The 14,748-nt window shown below is 32.2% G+C and overlaps 1 long non-coding RNA gene across 1 annotated transcript; it reads right to left on the bottom strand.

Annotated features, from left to right (window-relative positions):
* Positions 1-13,344: 13,344 nt before the first annotated feature.
* On the bottom strand, positions 13,345-14,400 carry LOC121217468 (uncharacterized). The gene is made up of 2 exons (XR_005913554.1): positions 14,265-14,400; positions 13,345-13,568 (listed from the first exon to the last, which is right to left on the bottom strand). It is a non-coding gene; the product is annotated as an uncharacterized lncRNA (long non-coding RNA).
* Between the last annotated feature and the right edge of the window lie 348 nt (positions 14,401-14,748).

Raw genomic sequence — 14,748 nt, forward strand, 5'->3', positions numbered from 1 at the left:
TATTTATAATGACCAAATTTTTGTGTGGAATTTCATTTTCCCTCTTTCTTCTAAGTTTGGTTAAACACCATATTTATCCGTATCTTATCATTAGTGCTCTCACACGTAGATGCCACGTTTATAATTAGAGAAAACAGCGATCTAATAGTAAAATTTGACAATTAATGCATACATATAATATTTTCCTTAATTGTATTTAGAATATTATATATCAGCTACGAGGGTTCCGGATTTAGTGGGACAATTATCTTTGACCACCCAAAACGATAGACTTACAAAGCTATGTGGCTTTCTCGGACGGTTGGTTGTGATGAGACAAATGTTTTAATATTCAAGAAAAAACGAAGTTGGCTTTCTTTTACTTCCTTCAAGATTACAATCCAAATTGGTAGAAAATTACAACATATTTGTGCTAGGAATTTTCTTCTTCTTCTTCCTTGATTCTTATCCCCAAAACAGAAGCTTTTGATCCTTTCAAAGTTTAATATCTTAACTGATCGCGGGCACTACACTATCTATTTTACCTATGCTTCCAAGCCTTATCCTGATCTTAAGGTTTATAAACCTCTGACTTTTTTTTTATTTTTATTTTTCTTTGATACCTTATATTATACATCAAACATTAAAAAAAATTATATACCTAGTATTTGTATTTAACAATAGTTTGACGTCGGTTTTGGTTAGTTCGGCCTATTTAACGTAATTAGGCATAAAAAGAAATAGTGGTCATATGCACGTAACGCGTCTATTCAACTGCTGGATTGCCTCATAAGGTATTGTATCAATGGATGTGAGTGGTTTGATAAGATTCCAAAGGGTAGAAATTACTAATTTAATGAAGAAAATTTCCTGAGACAGACGAAGAGCCTAACAAACGGGTGAAGAGAGTTGCCTTTGATCTACTTTTTGGCCAACAAATTATATTTAAGGTCTTTGTTAAAAGAAATTGATTAGTAATTAAAAACTAAATTAACTGTGGTAATAAATTCAATGATTATTTTGTGTGTGTGGGGGGGGGGTAGGTAATGTATATGAAAAAATTTCAGAGTCGGCTAGTAAAAGTCTACTAGAGAAACAGGGGACAGAAGAAGAGTAGTGTTTGCCTACTCCATTGAATGATTGAAATGCAGCTATCCGGGAGAGTTTGAGTGATGAAGGTCTCAACTGTAAAGCTGTTCAAAGTCTGCTACAAGCCTGCAACCAAAATCTTTGTGGGCTTCTATCAGTGTGGTCCTTTAAACTGTAATGCTAAATATCTTTGTATCCTAATGGAGGCCATAACTAGACAGGTGGTAGATCATTTTTAAGCTTCTTGTAATCTCATTGGTCACTTTTAGTCAATGTTTGAAATGATGCTCATGACACACGATGGCAATGCCGTTTACCAATGGAACTGTCGTACTTGCAACTTTTTTTAGTGAGTCGAAAATTCATTTAACATAAAAGCAAGGAGATGGGTCAAACCCAAACAAACTACAAATCAAACCCAAAGACTTGACCCGTAAAACCACTTAGAAACCATAGTGACCTAAACACCTCCGGTGTTACTTTGGAGGACGGGAGAGAGGACCAAAGTTCGGCAAAGCGGCAGTTGTACCGGCCGAAGAAACGCGCCTCCAAATGAGGCCAATGATCGGAACGCACAGAAAACATCGGAGTCCCCACAGTACCGAAGAGATCTCCAAGCAACGAATGAGCAAAGGTTGAGTCACACCCTTGATGGACCAACCATGATAGCCACCAGGCAAGGCCTGATGTAATTAAACCGATCGCTGTTGGACACCATCACCATTGGATGTTCGTAGACAATGTCAACATCCTAACAGTAAGAGCAAGGGCCTCGAAAAATGAGGGGGAAGGAGATGAAAAGAAAAAGAAAAAAACAACAAATGGTGGATCAGCAGCGGCTACTGACGAAAGAGAAAAAGGGGAACCCCTTGAAAATGTGGCACCACCTCTGACAAAGAAAAACAAGGTAGCACTTCGAACGAGCGGCAAGGTGCTCATTAGTGTGGCTATTACCCCTCGTGTTTTATCACACGCTAGGGACATGGTGTTTGGATTGTTTGGGCCGAAAGGTATTGGTCTTTGTTCTTCTTTTAATCATGGGTTTAATTTGGTCCAAGATGTTGACATGTTATTTGGTAATTTACATTTTGGTGGTAAGGCAGACAGGAAAAACAAAATTTCACTTCTGATACTAGCAAGAACCTTGATGTAGATGAAATGACTGAGGCTGAGGTACAAATGTTTGACGTGATTAATATGACTAAAACAAGAAAAGTTAAGTCTTTATATGAGATCGAAAAACAAAGAATTACAAAACTTGAAATCACAAGATAAGGGAGAGTTAGGAACCGTAAGAACAAGTTTCCAAAGCCAAAAGCTTTTGCCGAAAAATTCACAAATGAGTCTCTTTCTGACTTTGATTTAGAAAATCGCAAGAAAATTTTTTGGAATGAAGTTATGGATGTAAAGGTTAGAAAATAGTGGTCAATTTTAAAAATTGACTAAATATGAATTTTGAGTATTAAATTAGGAAGTACTTAGACTTGATGGGAAAATTAGAAAATATTTCTGAGATAGGAAATTTAAGAAGAAGCTTTAGACTAAATTGAAAGAGTATAAAAATTGTTGTGGTTGCAGTAGGAATTTAGAAAGCTATGAGAATTTTTGTAAGTAGTGGAAAAACAAGGAAGGACTAATAGGAAATTTTGCCAAATTAAAATATGATTCTTACATGGGATTGTGAAGATGATTAAGGGTAAAATAGTAATAGTTGTATAAGATATTAATAGGGTGTAATCATTAGTGTCAAAGTGTAAAGATGATAGGCCAAAGGACTAGTCAGGAAATTGACAATTTCAAAATAAAAATAATGGATTTTTCTTAAGAAATGTGTGGAAAGATGGAGATAGAAAAAAAAACATTCACCTCCTTATTAGCAAGCCAGTCGTCACCAAACTTTCTTTCTTTTTTTATTATTCCATTTAGGTCCTTTCTGCATTTTTAGCCATTCCAAGCTCATTTTCTTCCATTTCTTTGATGTTCTTTTACTACAAATCTTAGATAAAGTTAGTAGATATCTTAGTTTTGTGATAAGAGATTCCATGGAGGAGTTATAGGAAAGAGAAAGTAAGAATTAGTTGGTGATTTTAAGAGATTAAGGTAAGAAATGAGAGAAACTCTCATAACGTACAAGTTTATTTCGTTATATGATATAGAAAGTTGTTTGATTAGATTTTAACATATGAATACTATGTGTTTGATATTTTGTTGAAGAAAAATAGAAGAAGTTTGAGGACAAAAGTGAAAGTAAAAGGAAAAGAGAAGGTCGAAGAGTAAGAAGGAAGGAACAAATCATCTCAAATTTTGGTTGTAAGTACTTCAAGTAGTCAAATTTGTTTAAGTTATATTAATTAGATAATTTTATTAATTAAGTAGTTTAATTACTATATTAATGATGTTATGAGAACTATTTAGTAGAGGTAAGTAATGTAAATGTTATAAATTGTAATCTTGATATACTATTATAGGATGAATTGTGGTGATAGTGGAAAAGGACTAAATCAAAAGAAATTAAAATATGTTATGATATTCTAAAATGTGGAAAGTGGGTTTAGATGAAGTAGTGTAAAAATTATGGCGTTGTATGTGATAAAATTGAATATAATTTACAAGTTTTAGGGTGGGTTTGGATGGGCAGTGCGTTTACTTGTGGTTAGTGTAAAAACAGCGGTGGCGATGAGATTAGATACTGTAGTGATACTGTAGCATGAGATAAAAAGTAAGATAAACGCATCACACCGCACCCAATCTCACATCCAAACCCACCCTTAATGTCATTATTGTGATAAGGACTAAATCGTAAAAAGAATAAAGTTATATTATTTAATGTCAAGTAAATAAATTTAAAGGTTTGATAATAAGAAAAACCCATGTAGATGAGTCTCAAAATATTATAGGATATAGATAGCATGCCATTAAGAAAAATTAGCGTGCTTATTGTATTATTTCGCACTTTGGTGCTAATCGTTGTAAAATTTTGCACTTTAGTGCTTATCGTTATTTGCACTATGTGCTTAATGATATATGTTATTCATTAACAATGCATTAACAATACATTTTTGTATATCCTAAGTGTTCAACTAATTTATATTGGGCTACAGTTTCGCAATTCTGTTATTATCAATTAATGGGTTACGGTAAGTAATGGTAAGTACGATTTTGGAAAACGTTGAACTTCAAGTACTAAATTTTTATGAAGTATATGTGTATATAATGAATATATTTTTATTTTATTATTTGTAAATTTTAAAAATCTTGAAGTACTTACTAAGTTTTCACAGGCTTACCGTGTTAATTTTCTAACGTGTAGGTACAGTAGATCCCGTCAGGCTAATATTGTAGCAGCCTGTTTTTTAGTGGTGTCGGAAACAGTAGTTTTGGGGCCACCAAATTCGACAAGTAAGTTTTTAAATATTGTTATTTAATATTTACGAGTCAAATATAGTTTTAAAAAAGTTTTCGATTTAATAATTTATGTTATATAAGCGATTTATTAAGTTCAAGTGGTAAGACCCTAAGGTCAAGTGGTTTTAGAAAATGAGGTATCGAGACCTCGTTTCATAATCTGAGCCGTAAATATTTTTATAAATATTAACGGAGTGTCATTAAGGTTGTATTAAAGTTTCGGTGAAAATTTTTAACGTTTCGATAGTTAATTAAGTAAAAAGTGTAAAATGTGATCACTATTTAATTAGAGTGATTAAATGGTTTATTAAATAAAGGTAAGTGGACTTGAATGGTAAATATACCATTTTAAAAGGTGTTGGACGGTTAGTGGGGTTATTTAGTTAAAAAATTATGTTTATTAATTTATAAAAACATTATATTATGTTATAATGTTAATAAAATAAGAAAAAGAAATTAAAAGATGATTCATTCATCTTCTTCACCATTGTTAGTCAAAACAAAAAAGGGGAGAAGCTCCAAGCTTCGGCCAAGTTTCAATGGGTGCATATTAAGATTGAGTGGAAATTTGAGGAGAATGGAAAAGTACCAAAATGCCCATGTACTTTGTCATTTCTACAATTTAGCCAGGTAAGTTTATTCTGTTTAATTTTAATTTATATTTAAGTGAAACTGTAACACCCCCTTACCCGTGTCAGACGCCCGGACCGAGTACAAGGCATTACGGAACTTTAACAAAGTTAATTTTTTCATATTTTATTTTAAAGTCCCTTTTTGCATTTAAACATTTACATACTTGCATTAAAATTTATCAACACAACATTGAAATTTCATACACGTGGAATTTAATCCATATTAGTCCATATTAATGACTTATACAAAATAAACTATTATATAGTATATACAGAACAATTTATGACACATAACAAAATGACCAAGTCCTCTATACATGTCATAATTCCAAAATAATATTTTTGACTAAAATACCCAAAAGGAAGTTGATAGTGTGACTGGATCTCTGACAACCTCTGATTTCCGAGCTAGCTTGGTAACACTATAAAACAAGGGAAAAGAGAAAGGGATAAGCATATAGCTTAGTAAGTAAGTATGTAATTAATAAACAAGTTTCTAGCATATTTCCATAGATAATATAATCATAATCACACATAAATTCATTCTTTATTCAAGTTCCAGCAAGCTGTTTATTCGCGTCATAGTCACTAAATTATTTTTATCTAGAGCTACAGAACTCCAAATTAAGATCCGTAAATTTTCCTTAAAATTAAACTCACATATCTTCTTACCATAAAATTTTCAGAATTTTTGGTTTATCCAATTAGTACAATTTATTCTTTAAAGTTTCCCCTATTTCACTGCTTGATAGCTCTGACTTCATTTCACTAAAAATTAATTATCTATTTGTACAGAATTCAAATGATGTTCCTGTTTGTTTTTCTTTAAAATAGACTCATTGATAAATTTAAGCATGTAGATTACAAACCATAATTATTTTTGTACAATTTTTGGTGATTTTCCAAAGTCAGAACAGGGGATTTCAAAATCACTCTGACCCTGCCTCACTAAAATTCCAATATCTCAGAATATATAACTATTGTCTATTCTTTCTCTTTTATATGAAAATAGACTCATTAAGCTTTAATTCCATATCTCATTCAACCACTAACTCAATTCCTATAATTTTTGGTGATTTTTCAAACTAACGTCACTGTCATTGCCCAAATCTGTTCTATTTCAATTTCACTCATTCATATAACACTATAACAATTTATTCAACATTCAATAACAATTTAATTTGTAGGCACAATACGAGACTTTATCACTCCAGTTACTCATTTGCAATTTATCACATTTCAATCACATTTTCATACTTGTTTGCAATTACTCATATCCCGTTGAACATGTCGAAATAATAACGAATATTCAGTGGTTTGCACATAGTACCACCCACGTGACCATTGTCATCCGATACATGTAGTAGCCTACACATAGTACTACACACGTGATCAAGCTTTCCGGTTCACGTAGTAACTTGCACATAGTACTACACACGTGAACAAGGCCATCTGGTACACATAGTAGCCTGCATATAGTACTACACATGTGACCATTATCTATCGATACACGTAGTAGCCTGCACTTTGTACTACATACGTGCTCATAGGTACTTCATTCAAGCCTTTCCTATTCCGACGGTCCAACAGGGATTCTCACTTTTTAATATTTTATAATTTATTCGAAATCAAATCACAATTTCCAATATTTCAGTCCAATACCATAACAAATTTAATAATTCGATTCGAACTACTTCAAATTTTACTCGACAATCATATATCCCCAATTCAAGTTAATTTTGTTCAATTCAACTATCAATACTAAATTTCTAATTGTTAAATAACTATTTCATATTAAACCATTTCTCATATATTATAACAAAATATTAAAAATAATTATAAACGATGTATTATTTACATACAACTTACCTCGATGCAAAATGTAGTGATTTTGCAATTTAATCCGAAATCTTTTCCTTTCCCCAGTTGAGATTGATTCCATGTTCTTCTTGATCTATAATATCAAATTTAGCTTGTTTAATATTGACATTTATCCAAAACAGCCCTCGACTCAATTTTTGGCAAAATTACAATTTTACCCCTAAACTTTTGCATATTTTCACTTTTGTCCCAAAGCTCGGAAATTAAACTTCATCCCTTATTATTATGTTTTATGACATGCTAAACATTTTTCCCTTCTATGGTAACATCAAATTCCCACTCTAACACTTACTTGTGAACATTAGGTATTTTTACCGATTATGTTGTTTTATTCGGTTTCACTTAAAATCGACTAGTAAAAGTTGTTTAACATAATTTCAAACTTCATATTCTACCATAAAACATCAAAATAAACACATTTCACCTATGGGTATTTTTCCAAATATGAACCCTAACATGAATTAATGGTAGAATAAGCTAAACCGAGCCTTAGCTTGAAACATTAAAAACAGGGGGTGGATACACTTACTATGAGGCTTGGAAGCTTGAAAACCCTAACTATGGCTTCCCCCTTGTAAAATTTAGCCTTAGATTGAAGAGGGACAAAATTTGGCTTTTAGTTTTGTTTTTAATTCTTTTTAATAACTAATGACCAAAATGCCCTTAATGAAAATATTTGGAAACATCTCTAACCATGTCCATTTTTGTCTACCAGCTTAACCAATGGTCTAATTACCATATAAGGAGCTCCAATTTAAAATTTCATAACAATTGGACATCTCTAACATATAGAACTCAAATTTTGCACTTTTTAGAATTTAGTCATTTTGACTAAATTGAGTGGCCAAACTTCAAAATTTTTGAACGAAATTTTCAAAAAATTTTTCCATGAAATTGTAGACCATAAAAATATAATGATAATAAAATTTTTCCTCGTCAGATTTGTGGTCCTGAAACCACTGTTCCGACTAGGCCTTAAATCGGGCTGTTACAAAAATATATGAACCTAATTGCATAATATTGGATTATATTGATGTGTGTAATTGAAAATTAAAATAATGAATTGATATTACGTTGATCATTAATTGAGAAACTCAGAGCCATTACTGCAAATTAGTTTTGTATGTTTATTAATAGAAACTCAATTATATTTCTAAATGTTTATGAATATTAAAGTTTAAATGATGTAAAATTACTGATATTAAATTGATTTGTTAATAGAACTGGAATTGTAAAAAGTTACTAAAATGATAATTTCTGATATTAATGGAGACAGGTTGCATTCACCAGTAAGACCATAGCGAGGCTATGACAATTATTAAAACGTAAGACTATGGTTGGACCATGATAGTGTTTATATGTAAGACCATAACTAGACTATGGCATTCTGATGATATGACCATAGCTGGGTTATAACACTATGGACGTAAGACCATGGTTAGACCACAACAGTGTTTATATGTAAGACCATAGTTGGGCTATGGCATTCTGATGACAAGACCATAACTGAGTTATGGCACTATGGACGTAAGACCATGGTTGGACCATGGCAGTGTTTATATGTAAGACCATAGCTGGGCTATGGCATTCTTATGATAAGACCACAATTGGGTTATAGCACTACGACTGTAAGACTATGGCAGGGCAATGGTAATTCATATGTAAGACCATAGTTGGACTATGGCACAAAGGAAACGTGTACCAGGATTTCAATCGTCTTCACAGTATTCATTGATTATAGAAAAGGGATGATTTCGACCATCGTTTATGTAACAGCCCGATTTTAGGCCTAGTCAAAACAGTGGTTTCGGGACCACAAATTTGACGAGAAAAAAAATATTTTTTAATATATTTTTATGGTCTAAAACTTCATGGAGTGATTTCATAAAAAAATCGTTCAAAAATTTTGACGTTTGGGCACTTAATTTAGCCAAAAGGACTAAATTGTAAAAAGTGAAAAAGTCAAGTTCTACATGTTAGAAGTGTCCAATTGTTATGAAATTTTAAATTGGAGGTTCTTAAATGGTAATTAGACCATTGGTTAACTTTTTGGACAAAAATGGATAAAAGATAAGTGAAATAGGATATTTTTAAGTTGGGGGCATTTTGGTCATTTAGTAATTAAAAGAATTAAGAAGGCCAAAATAGCAAAAAATTTGTCCATCTTCTCCATGATGAACGAAAATTGCAAGGGGAAGCCATGGTTAGGGTTTTCAAGCTTCCAAGCTCCATAGTAAGTGATTCCAAGCCCCGTTTTTAATGTTCTGTACGTTTTTGAAGTCCCTGTAGCTTAATTTAGCTTATTCTAGCAATAATTTAATCTAGAGTTTATATTTGGAAAAATACTCATAGGTTAAATGTGTTTATTTTGATTTTTTATGGTAGACTATGAAGCTTGAAATTGTGTTAAACAATTTTTGCTAAGCGATTTTCAGTGAAAACAAGTGAAACGACACAATCGGTAAAAATTATTATTGTTCATAAATGCATGTTAGAGTAAGAATTTGATGTTGCCATAGAAGGGAAAAATGTTCAGCATGTCATAAAATATAAGAAAAAGGAATAAAGTTTAATTTCCGAGCCTAGGGGCAAAATCATAATTTTGTGAAACTTTAGGGGCAAAAATGTATTTTTTCCTAAATATAATTTTTGGACTGGATTGAATAATGTGAATGTTATATAAGCTAAATATGTTATTATAGATCAAGAAAGAAGTGGAATCGACATTGATCAGAAAAAAATTGAAGATTAAATTTCTAAGTTTCTATATTGTTGCACTAAAGTAAGTTTTTAAGTAAATAATGCATCAATTTTTATTTATGATTTTATGTTCTGATATATTTTATGATATGTGGACGAAAGATATATTTTATGATATATGTGATTGAATATCGAATAAAATTTACAAAATAATAAAGTGTGAGAAAATTTCTCGGTTGAACCTTAGGAATAGAATGAGATACAAGTGACTTGTCATTAGAGATCTATGTGAAATTGTGAATAAAGTGGATTCAGGCGCTGATCATAAATTCTACCAGTGGCTGGGTATACCGGCATATGTTGCGGATACCTAACAGCTTGTGTGAGCAGCACTGAGTAGTAACGAATGACTGACAGCTTGTGTGAGCATGCCCGTGACGCGAAACTGTGATTAATGTGAACTCGGGTGCTGGTCTTATGTTCTTCCAGTGGCTGGGTATACTGGCATATGTTGCGGATACCTGACAGCTTGTGTGAGCAGCACTGAGTAGTAACAAAAGACTAACAGCTTGTGTGAGCAGACCCGTGAAAGTGAATAGCTCGAGAACGAGCTTTTATGTAAAAAATTATGTGAAGTAGCTTTTGCTATAAGAGTGGCACTTATGTGCAAATTTCTGACGTATCCAATAATATTCCTAAGTGTTCAACCGGAAAATGATTAAGTGCAAATGAATATGAATATGTGGTGGGCAATGTGCGCGATATGTGGTCAAACTTGAGTGAAGTTGATATGGAACAAGTGTTACAATGAAAATTTGTAAATAATTGATGATGAATAGCTATCGGCATGGCTAATTATGAATATACTTTAGTGTTATGTGAGTGTGAGTGAGAATTAATGCAAAGAAAACATGATTGAATAAAATTAGCAATAAAAAGTGTATGGATAGCATGCAATGGTATCACTTTGGAAAATCACCAAAAATAGTGTAAAGTTAATTAAATGTTTAAAAAAAATATGAAATTCAAGCTTATTGAGTCTATTTTGAGATATTTAAATTTTAGTAAGACAGTGTTAGATTGATTTCGGAATCCCCTGTTCTGACTTTGAAAAATAATTAAAAATTGTAAAAAAATAATTATGAGTTATATTTTATATTCTTAGAATCCTTAATGAGTCTATTTTCAAAGGAAACAAACGGAAATATCATCCGAAATCTGTACAATGAGATAATTCATTTTTAGTGAAGAGAGGTCAGAGATGTTGAGCAGTGAAATATGGGTGAATTTAAAGAATACAATGTACTAATTGGCCAGGCCAAAAATTATGAAAATTTTATGGTAAGAATATATGTGAGTCTAGTTTCAGGGAAAATTAACGGATCTTATTTGGAGCTTTGTAGCTCTAGATAAAAATGATTTAGTGACTCTGACTTAAATAGACAGTTTTGAATTTAAATATAAGTGAATAGTAAAATTACGTATAATGCTATTTAAGCATGTTATATACATAAAGGATGTGGAATGGAGAGGGGGGAGGAGAATAAAGTGTATGAATGAATTGTGTATAATTGGTTATATGTTTGATTATCATCGATAAACGTTGAAATAGGAGTGATGCTTATATTGGTACATTACTAGTCATGGTAAACTCATGAGAGAAAATAAAGTTTCATAGCATATGTGTGTGGTATATTTGGCATGAAGTGATGTCATGAGTGGTTCATGAATTAACTTATGTTGGAAAGTTGATGCATAATTATAGTATTCAAATATATACATATTTGTAATATTTTGCTATGTGATTCGGAAAAAGGGTAATAAATAGCATAATGAAAATTCGGTCATGGTGTTAGTTTATGTTAAGGGAGTGTTTTATGGCATATATTAAGTAATGGAATGTTATAAATTTTGAGGTTAATTTTCTAGTCAAATAAATGACAAATGAATTGATTGCGTATTCGTAATTTTGACATATGCCTTGTGTATGAAACATAAAAATATATGCTTGAATAAACTTTAAGTATTCGAATGACATGGATTTGATGGTGATAAGAATCGAATATTGAATTCATGAAGCACAGGTGATGTATTATTGTTGTGTGATAGCTTGGTTCGAGAAATTGATTAGGTAAATGGTAAGTGGAAGCATTTATGGATTTAGAAGAAAATTTGGAATGAACATGAAATTTAGCTCAATTAAATGATTTCATCAATTAAACATTGTGTACACCGGAATGTGTTAGTGAATTACATATTTGTAAATTAACATTCGAAGTTCGGTAAGTGATATATAAAATTAACATGAAAAGATTTATGATTGTTATTAATATTGATTCTGACATAAAGTGGATTCTTCAATAATATTGAGCATATGAATGGTATGTATTGAGCCTCGTATACCCTAATTAGCGACTCGAAGATAATAATTTGAAAGTTTTTAATTTAGATGAAATTTTATAACTCGGTTTAATATGTCTATAAGTGTATTTATTCTGGTAATGCATCGTACCCTATTCCAGCGTTGAATACGAGTAAGAGGTGTTACAATGTGACATCACCAAATTCGGCCCTAATGTTTAGGCCGGGTTTGGGGTGTTACAGTTTAACACACTTTGTATGAGCTCCGGTAAGGGTTCCGATTGACTTCACTACGACAAATATGGAAAGGTATGATGTACCAATGATTAAAGTATGAATATTCATGAATATGAAAGGTATGGTTTAAGAAATGCTATGTTTATGTACTATACCTTACCATGTGATGATATCGCTAAGTTATGTGTTTAATCATTAGCTTGTGAATGTGGTAAGCGTAACACCCCTAACCCTTATCCCTCGCCGTAACAATGTTACAGAGCATTACCGGACCTTATGGATTAATTACGAATATTTCACAACTTTTATTATACATATCAAGAATCAATTATAAAACACTCATATTGTCCCTTAGATAGACCCTCGAGGCCTAATATACACCTTAGAAGTGAATCGGGACTAAACCGGGTATTCAGGGAATTTTTTCCAAAATCTCAAAAATTTTCTTATAAGTAGGGGACACACTCCCGTTTGGCTGGCCGTGTGGGCATTCGATATGAGGCACACAGCCGTGTCCCAACCCGTGCCTTTACCCTTGTGCTAGGCCGTGTGTAAAAACTTGGGCATTTTGTTTTGAAATTTTAAGGTGCAGGGGACACACGGCCAAACCACACGCCCATGTGTCAGGCCGTGTGTAACACCCCTAACCTTTATCCGTCACCGAAACAGGGTTACAGAGCATTACCAGACCTTACGGATTAAATACAAACATTTCATAACTTTTGTTATACATATCAAGAATCAGTTATAAAACACTCATATTGTCCCTTAGATGGACCCTCGATGCCCAATATACACCTTAGAAGTGAATTCGAACCAAACCGGGTACTCAAGGAAATTTTCCCAAAATCTCAAAAATTTTCTTAGAAGTAGGGGACACACGCCCGTGTCTCTTCTAGTGCGGACGAAAATAGGTCATTTTAAGGCCACTTTTCTCACCCTTTTTGATATCAACCTATACACAACATTTTAATACATCAAGTAACCCCAATCAAACAATTAACACAAGCCAAAAATCATGTTTTAAACATAATATATCATCACAAAACTCAATTGCCTAAACTTACCAAAATAACTCCATTTATTGATTTACCAAAATCTACTACTAAATAAATGCATACTAACATATATATATGTCATTCACAACCATACTTCAAATTTAGCTCTTTTCCAATCTAGCCCTATACGTGCCATATAAACCATAAAATGTATAACAAAATCTACCGAAACAACTGGATAGTGTGGCTCGATATGTTGATCCGATCCTCCGAACTTTTTAAAAATCTACAAAGAACATTAAACGACACAAGTAAGCTTAATGAAGCTTAGTAAGTTCGTTGGCTTTAAATATAAATCTTACCGAATATACTATAATAATTCATTTAGGTAAATCATTTCACAAACATTTCCTGCCAATCACAACTTCGATTGATGAATTCACTTATTTGAGCTCAATATCAATAATAACTTAAATTCTTCCACGTTAATTCCATTTGGCACTTACCAATCATTGTCAAATCAGAGAAAGTCTTACGAATTTGAGTACATCGTAAACAGAAACCCGAAGGCTGCATGGAAGTACATAAGTGCTAAATGGAAACCTATAAGGGTTAAACGGAAGCTCATAGGAGCTGAACGGAAACCCATAATGGTTAATCTGAAACTCAGAAGAGCTAAACTGAAACCCATTAGGGTTAAACTGAAACTCATATGAGTTGACTGAAGCTCATGAGAGCTAAATGGAAAGCAAACACGGAAGTTCGCAACAAATGCTGAACCCCAGTTTACTTGGGTAATTTACTTTTAATTCCTCTTTCACATTGAACGACTGTACTCAATCCCACGTTTCTTTCTTTCCTAACATTCAATTTAATTTCACAACTTTAACAATAATTTTATTTTCACAAATGATATAAATAAATACACATTACTATACATCAATTTAATTTATAAGATTAAAATTTAACCATGCGAACTTACCTGGGTTAAATTATAAGTTTGTAGTGGTTAGGGACTATTCTGCTAATTTCTCTTTTTCTCATTGATCTACGGGCTCTTGATATGTAGCAAAATATGAAAACCAGCTTCTTAAGGGTTCTTCAATGGTGTTTTTGGCTGAGAATTATGAAGAAATGTCTAGATATTCAATTAAATCATATTTTTAACTATTAAGTTTTATTTCATTTCCAATTTTACCCCTTGTTCACACTAATTTCATGATTTTTCTACACTCATGCCGTCCAACCTCTTATTTTAGGCTTATTTACCCTTTAAGTCCTTCCTCATTTAACATTTAGGCTATTTTATCACTCTGGCAAGTTTTACACCTTTTCAATTTAGTCCTTTTTAACTAATTAACTATCAAAACGTTAAAATTTTCTAACGAAACTTTAATACTAACTTAAATACACTCCATAAATATTTATGGCCCGGTTTATGAAATTGAGTTCTTGATACCTCGTTT

The sequence above is a fragment of the Gossypium hirsutum genome, chromosome D05 (genome assembly GCF_007990345.1).
Source record: "Gossypium hirsutum isolate 1008001.06 chromosome D05, Gossypium_hirsutum_v2.1, whole genome shotgun sequence".
Lineage (NCBI taxonomy): Eukaryota > Viridiplantae > Streptophyta > Magnoliopsida > Malvales > Malvaceae > Gossypium > Gossypium hirsutum.